Source organism: Schistocerca gregaria, chromosome 7 (assembly GCF_023897955.1).
Source record: "Schistocerca gregaria isolate iqSchGreg1 chromosome 7, iqSchGreg1.2, whole genome shotgun sequence".
In the NCBI taxonomy this organism is placed as follows: Eukaryota; Metazoa; Arthropoda; class Insecta; order Orthoptera; family Acrididae; genus Schistocerca; species Schistocerca gregaria.
In genome coordinates, this window is record NC_064926.1 from 357,840,182 (window position 1) to 357,849,293 (window position 9,112).

Consider the following 9,112-nt stretch of genomic DNA (forward strand, 5'->3'; position numbering starts at 1 on the left):
TTTCCAAATGCTCCTTTTTTTTAAGAAAGTGGATCATAAGATTATTATTTAACAGATCTGTTGACAGAAAGTTTTCACATTAGCAAATGCATTTAGTTTTATTTTATAAAACCAATGTTGTAACACAGCTGGAAAACAGATATCAACTGAAATAAGCAATAATGCAAAGTAAAGAATAAAAACATCATTCAATAGCTATGTGGCATTTCATAAGTCAGAAGAAGTTCTCTCAACTCTCGTAGAAAGACACTTGTCATAATCAGGTGTGCAGATGTAAGAATGTTTTCAAGAAATGAGCGTGTCGTAATTGCGGTGCTTTCTACAAAGGAATGTCAATAGCGAAGATAATGGCCTTCCTTTTTTTTTCACCTGTGCCTCTGAAAGGCACACACTAATGGCTTGTTTCCAGGTGCCTGTCCCCCAGCTGGGTGCCCACGAAGCATTACATGCAGGTGGTCACTTAACTTTCTTACCGAAATATTTACGACACCACGTTCCGTTACAGTGGCAGTCTCATATAAAAAATTTCACAGGCCAAGAATTTGCGTTACAAATCTGTAGAAACAAAATCCGATTGATATAACAGTGTCCAATAAAGTTCCGTAGGCATTGTAATACATTCACGCATTTACAAACATTTCATAACTCTTGAAGTACGATTCTTGGTTACCAACCACCTTTTTCACAAACCAGAGTCCCTAACCACTACTCATTATTCCTTACCTTATTCGTCGACACTTCTTCAATATTTCATCATAACAGATACTTAGCATAATCAGATAACTCATATAGCATCAGCTTATTGATCATAAACATACCACAACAGCATAATACACATAGTCATCGTGATAATAACATCATAACACCTCAGTCAACTCTCAAAATCGTCGTAGCTTCCTCCAATAATTTCAAAACCTAAAAAAATTCTCTGCTCATTTCAAAACTATCATCTGCCTCAAACGTACTTTAAAAATCATGATCCCATACCAAATACATCATTCAAACCTCTCATAGTATCACAATGGCTCTGAACAAATATGAGCAGTTCACAAAGTACAGACAAAATACAATTTCGTAAGTATGAAGTTATCCAACTGTGTAATTACGTAAACATCTGTCACTGATGTAGTAAAATAAATGTTTGTCTCTCCCAGTTAAATGATTAGATAGCTGTGTAATTAATGTGTTAGAGAAATATGGTACCGATGTGTAAAGTTGTATAAGCAAATACCATATTAGCTAGGGCTCCTTGTGCTTGCCATACACATGGTACACAAAGTAAGCGTGTACCCCCCTGAGGATTAATGTAATTATATTCTCAGGTGTTACAGATTACAGCAATGGAATGAAATGTATCACGGAAAACCTTTGTATCATTGAACTTCAAATATCTTTAAAAATAAATGTTTTAAGTACAAAATTAGTCACTCAAATACGCGTACTGTAGCACTAAACTGTGCGTCTTGTTGTAAGATAATCTCTGTGGAAGTGTCGTAGTTATCATCCTCCGAAAGCTAAGTTCTGCAGAAGTCAATGTACTGACCTCATGATAAACAAAAGTGAAATACTTTGCATATAGATATCGTAGTTAATACGCTTATTGCCATGATGAAGTAAGTACTGTACTGCAACGTATTGTTGTGCTACAGAAAAGGCTGTCTCATTGTAGCTATACCACAAAGTTACTACTAAAACATGTTTTCCTTTCCAGAAGAATTCAGAAAAACTGTGCAGATATAAAACAGATACACTGCAAAAGCACAATGTAAATTGTGTCACACATTAGTAGCGTCGTGATATAATCGTGTAGCTATCAAAGAAACCAAATGCTAGGTCATCTTTAATCTCACAGAAAGTACTTCAAATAAAGAATGTCTTTTCAACTAAACCAAAATGTTGCATTAAAATCTCATTAACAGTATATGTTATAAGTATATAAGCCTTATAGTCGTTACATAATCGTGCAACTAACAAGCAAGAATGTACAAATAACAACAATGTGTCCTCTGTCCACTATAACCATGCATTCGTAATTTCTGTTTAAAAATATTCCCTAGGTTCTAGACTGGATAGTTAACTTCAAAACATTGTTGCATGTTAACAGTTTCTCATTGTGACAAAGCATACTAGAAATGTGAAGTGAAATGTTTTATGGCAAAGACAAAGTTAAAAAGCAGATTATCTTTCAATAAACTGTTTTACATGTGAAATGTGGTGTAAACCTTTACTCTTCCTAGTACGCAGAGTTTCAACTTCAACGCAATTATCATGTGGTATACGTCGGATTCTGTAAGGTCCATTGTAAACTAGAAAGAATTTGTGACTCAAGTGTTTCTTCTTATGTGACAATGAATGAGCTTTAATGAGAACTTTCTGACCAATATATAATTTCTTTGCATTTGCTATACCTTGTAATTTTCTCCTTTTGTCTGCAGCAGAATTTATATTTTTAATAGCCAAGTCAATAATGTCTTTGTGTCGAAGTTTACGCGTATTAGGAAAAGGTACAAGCTCTCTGATTCTGTTCGGTGGTTCTTTATTCTTCAGTACAAGAACAGGTGGTAAAACAGTGGAGTCATGACGCATTTCATTCAGCACGTTTTGAAATAAGTGTAAATATCTGCCCCAATGCTGATAGCTTTCTGTGCCAATAAATTCTGCAAAGCTTATTGATTTCTTTCATAATCCGTTCAGACAGGTTACAATGTGTTGAGTACAATGAAATAAAAACAGATTTGATTTTATGGTTACGAAGCATGCGTGACCAAACAGCAGATCTGAATTGCGGTCCGTTATCTGAAATGACATTACTAACGTGTCCAACTTCAGTAAGGAATTTTTAACAAAGGCCATGGATACAGACCGTCCAGTGGCTTTACGTAATGGAGTGAAAGAAACAAATTTTGAAGTAAGTTCAACAGCGACTAGAACGTACGAAAATCCAGTAGATGTTCTGACAAGTGGTCCCAAGAGATCAACAGCAGCAAATTCTTTTAATTTAGAAGGAATGATAGGAAACAATGGAGCACGATGAGAGACAGTAGATGGTTTCACCTTTTGACAAAGTTTACAAACAGACAAGACTCTTCGAATTCTCTTTTCCATATTGTTAAAATAACAAGTCGTTCGAAGAATATGATAACATTTCCGTGGACCAATATGTGCATGGCTGAAATGAATGTACCAAATGAGCTTATTAACGAAATCGTCTGGAATACAAAGTACCCATAGCTTGTCATCAACAGTGCATCGTTTGAACAGTATGTTGTTTCTAACCAGATAATAATGCCGAATCTGTGTGTGTGTCTTTTCATGCCATTTACTTTTGATGTCTTTCCAAATCGGATCTTTATCTTGTTCATGAGAAATGTCCTTTAAAGATGTGGTGATGAAGTTTTCAAAGAATACTGAAATTTTTCTCGAGGTTGCTTTCTGTGTTACTTTTCTCAAGCCCAGCCGGTGCGCGTGACAGTGCGTCCGCAACAATGTCCTCCTTGCCGGGTATGTAGACTATTGTGAAGTGGAATTCTGGCAGAAACAATGCCCAACGTTTTAACCTGTCATGATTTAATTTTGAAGACATAAGAAATTGTAATGCACGATGGTCACTGTATACTTTTACGTGCTTACCATAAAGAAAGAAACAGAATTTGTTAAATGCCCAACGATAGCTAAAGCTTCTAATTCAGTAACGGAATATTTTTTTTCAGATTTTATTAGCACTCGGCTAGCAAAATCAATGGTTTTCTGAACAGTAATGTCATTTTCTATGGCTTCTTGAAATAAATGGGCACCAAGACCGACTTTAGAAGAATCCGTGCTAAGGCAGAAATCTTGTGACAGATCTGGATGAGCTAGTATTGGCGCGTTAAGTTGCGATTCTTTCAAAGAATTGAATTCCAAGTTGTGTTTGTTCGTCCCAGTTCCAAGTAGTATTTTTTCCAGCGAGAGAACAAAGTTTTGGTGTAACTAGAATTTGCATATTCAGAAAACGACGGTAAAAATTTACGAGACCTAGAAAACTGCCGACTTGTTTTTTTGTGGATGGAACTGGAATGGCTCTGATTGCTTCTAACTTTTCAGGATCTGGCTGAATGCCTTCAGAAGAAATAATATGTCCCAAAAACTTCACTTTTGTCCTACCGAATTCAGACTTTTCCAAGTTAACTGTAATTCCAGATTCTGCAAAAATATGTAACACGCTGTTGAGGATGCGATTATGTTGTTCCCATGAGGCTTCTGCTATCATAATATCGTCCACATATAAGGTGATGTGACGTTTTAAGAGCTCAGGTAATATGGAATTTAGCCCGCGAATGAATGCTGCATTATTGCTCACGCCATTATTGTCACAATATATCACACGACAACACAGAAAAGCACAATTTGAAGAGCAAAATAAGAAAACACATTAACATAGCACTGAAAATAATAACTAGTTAATTGCAAGCGCAGCTGCGAAATACTTCGTGCAAAAACTACATGGGATGCCAAAACTGTTTTACTGTACAAAAATGAAAGACTGCAACTACAAAGGAAATTCTTTCTATGATTACGCGCTAGCAATAAACAAAAGCTACATTAATTACACAAACTACAAGAAAAAAATCAGAAGATTCCAGTGAGGTATCCTCGGCTAACGGTCGACATATGAAACGTCCCCTTAGAGCAATTATATACAAGACTGTGCTTAAACTGACACACAATATTTTTAGCGCAACGTAATCTGACTTCCAAAATTCCCTACGAAAGAATGGCCCTGATTAACATTAACCTATACGTTTCACAAATCACTTACCTCACAAAAATCTTCGTTACTCAAGCTACTGCAATACAGCGAGCGCCACTACTGCCAGCTAACTAAAAGATTCAAACTACTGAAGTCACTAACTACTGAGGCACAGTTAGCAAATGAAAGGTTTTAATAGAGAACAAACAATTTATTTTCCTTAATAGTCATAATATATATATCAGTTCATGACACCAATTCTTACAAATTTCAAAACTGCGCCATCTCTCTCCCCATGTCCACCACTGCTGGTGGCTCACCTCCAACTGTGCAACGCTACGCGCTGTTAGCATCCAGCTGGCGCTGCCCAACACTACAATGGCAGACAACAATGCAAACTAAACACAGACTGCGCACGGCACAGCCAGTGATTTTTATACAGAGCGCTACGTGGCGGCGGCGTTACCAATAAAAAAACCTAAACAGCTTACTTACATAACAAACGCCGAAACAAAGGAAAGCTGTGTATTTTCTACATTCTGGATGAAGTTCGATTTTATAAAAGCTGGATCTGAGATCAATGGAAGACAACACTTTTACACCATTAAAATTTTGAAGAAGTTCTTCCAACGTTTGCGGCCTGTCTGTTTCAGGGAATAATGATAGTATTGATTTGTCTCGAATCTAAGACAAGCCTGATCGATCCATTTTTCTTCTCAACAACATGTAATGGATTGTTGTATGAGCTTACTGCAGGCTCAATAATGCCCTTGTGAAGCATAGATTGTATTTCTGTTCTAACACGGTCCCTATAATGTGCTGGAATTGCGTATGGTCTAACACAAAATTTAGTAAGCTCACGAACACGAAATTGGTATTGAAATCCCTTGATTGTTCCTGTTTTGTGAGTAAAAACTGTGGAATGTGCTTCTAAAATCTCAAAAAGGTTCTGCCTATCAGTGTCATTACAATTCTCAATTGTTTGAAATTTATTCTGAATTAACTCATTAGTTTCAAATGTGCCGTCGATATCATCCCTGTCAGTACTTGCAGAGCGACTGTTAGTGTCTAGTTCCGTAGAAAATTCCGAACTGTTGTCTAACAGAAGGTAAAGCCGATTAAATTCCTCGTCATGGTTTGAGAGCCAATCTTCAAATTTCAAAGCTATTGACTTACCTTCTTTCTCTAAACATATTTCAGCATCGTGAAAGTTTAAGATGGCTTTGTATTCATTCAAAAAGTCTACTCCCAGTATAATTCCCGTCGACAATAATGGAAAAATAAGAAAGTTCATAGAGAAGCTGTGGCTTTGACAAAAGAATTCTAAGTTGGTTTGTTGGCGTACATCTACACTTTTTCCAATGACTGCACCTTGTAATTTAATCTTGCGTAACGGAAGTGTAGGGCAATCGTTCGATTTATTGCATTTGCTAAAAGCTGTTTCACTAATTACTGAAATGGGACTGCCTGAGTCAAATATTGCCGTAAATTTTACGTCATTTACAGTAATGTGAATCACAGGATATGCAATGTTGTTATGTTTTACATCGTGTTCCTGGAGTAATATGTGCCTAATATCTTCCATTTTAACGTAATTACTAGCTACGGCAGCTGCGTCGTCAGTTTCATAAGTACGTTTTGTGGCTGCCAGCGGTATGAGTCATTGCCTATTGTGTCTTTGTTGGCGCGCGTCGTTATTGGGATCTGGAGACCTAACTTCTACAAATTCACCTTGTCGAGAGGGCCGTGCTCTGTTTGAATCCCGCCAGTTCTGCTGCAATTCAGGTCTGACGGGCTGTATGGGTTTGAAAGATACTGATTCTTATGTAACATGTCTTCAAAATATTTCACAAGACTTGCAAATTCAGATTGTTCGAAATTTTTCACCATTATGATGCCATGTTTTACTCGGTCTTGTGTGGCTTGAGACCAATATGCTGACAGGAAGGCATGGTAAAATTCTCCTTCACTGTGGCAATCGTGAATGACCGATCGCATTCTTACAGTTGGTTCATTCTCTAAATAGCCACACATAAATTCTAATCTGTGCTCTAATGACCAGTTGGGGGGGGGGGGGGGGGGGGGGGGAACAATGAGAGAATTGATGTAACCACGCTTGTGGATTAATGTCGTTGCGAGAATTCTTAAATGTTATGAACTTACGTGTAGTAATGAACAGCTTATAGTCAAAATCATCGTGTCGGCGGGTCGCATGACGGTCATTGTTACGTCGTTTCGGCGGTTCCATCTCAAAATTCGGTGTACTTTGCCAATTTCTTTCATAATCTCCAATGTGCCCTGCGTTATTATTTTGTGGCAGTTCCTTATTTTTATGTCCCTCTTCCCGTATTGGAGTGCGAGTGTCCTCTGAAATACGTAATTCTTGTATTACCTGTGTCAGCTGATCTTGTACTTCCTGGATTTCTCTTTGGTGTTGCGTATTAATTTGATTCTGATTTTGTTTGAATTTCCTAATTTGTTCGAACTCTTCTGTGTCATTAAAGACTACAGGTTTTGTGTCATTCAGATTATCACCTACCTTCGTAGATAAATTATTTAGCTGATCCGAAAGTTTAACTACTTTCTCTGACAACGAACCAATGTCCTCCATGTGTCTTTCTGAACCAATTTTCAGAGTGTCTCCTGTGTCCTTTAAGTTATCTTGAATTTTTGCAAGTTGCGTAACCGAATCGGTAGATACAACTGAGTCAATTTTAGCTTGCAAGGTCTCATGATTTTCATGAACAATTGTTTGCAGTTCTTTTATGGCTGATTCGTGATTCTGTAATGCATTTTCATGCTTCGAAAAAATAGGTTGGAAATGTTCACAAACTTGTGTTTTTACGTCATTACAGACTTTTTGACAATTAGATTCGTTTTTATGTAATTCAGTAGTTAAATCTTCACGTGTTTGTTCAAGCGTATGGTTTTGAAGCTTTTGCTCCATTGCGTCTAACTTTTGCTGTGTTTGTCTCTGATTGTGTTCCATTGTGTCTAACTTTTGAAGATTTTGACTCATTTGTTTCTGATTTTGTTCCATTTGTTGCATTAATTGCAACAATAATGTATTAGTGTCTGGAATCTGTTTTTCTATGCTTGTTGGCAGTGCATTTTCTCCGGCAACATTTACACTTTGACAGGCAGAAAATGTGTCTTGACTCATTTGAGAAAACGGTGAGGACCCATAACCTAAGTCTACAGTATTTGCAATATTGTGTTCTGTCATTTAGGATTCCTGAGGCGAGCTGTTGCCGACTGATCGATCGATAATTGTTCTCTGTTCACTGCTTGTTTCATTGTCTACACCATTATTTGCCGCCCGCTCCATTTCCCTATGCACAATTACCAAATTACTACTTCAAATGTCTGTTAATTCACTACACAGTGGTGCTGATAAGCGACGCTCGTCGTCACTATTATTTCTCAGTTTACTTTGGAGCTTAGTGTTACGTTTTTCACACGCCATTATTGTCACAATATTTCACACGATAACACATAAAAGCACAATTTGAAGAGCAAAAATAAGAGAACACATTAACATAGCACTGAAAATAATATCTGGTTAATTGCAAGCGAAGCTGCGAAATACTTGGTGCAAATCTACATGCATGCCACAACTGTTTTACTCTACAACAATGAAAGACTGCAACTAGAAAGGAAATTCTCTCTATGATTACGCGCTAGCAATAAACAAAGGCTACACTAACTACACAAACTACAAGAAAAAAATCAGAAGATTCCAGTGAGGTATCCTTGGCTAAGGGTCGACATATGAAACGCCCCTTAGAAAAATTGTACACGACTGTGCTTAAACTGACACACAATATTTTTAGCGCCACGGAATCTGACTTTCAAAAATCCCTACGAAAGAATGGCCCTGACTAACAATAACCTATACGTTTCACAAATCACTTACCTCACAAAAATCTTCGTTACTCAAGCTACTGCAATACAGCGAGCGCCACTACTGCCTGCTAAATAAAAGATTCAAACTACTGAAGGCCCTAACTACTGATAGGCATAGTTAGCAAATGAAAGATTTTAACACAGAACAAACAATGTATTTACCTTAATAGTCATAATATATGTATATCAGTTCGTGACACCAGTTCTTACAAATTTCAAAACTCCGCCATCTCTCTCCCGACGTCCACCACTGCTGGCGGCTCACCTCCAACTGCGCAACGCTACGCGCTGTTAACATCCAGCTGCCGCTGCCCAACACTACAATGGCAGACAACAATTCAAACCAGCCACAGACTGCACACAGCACAGCCAGTGATTTTCTTACAGAGCGTCGATCGCCTAGTTGCACTCCACTAATCGTCTTACACTTATCACGAAATTATCTTTCACCTAACACGAAATACTTACCTCTTTATT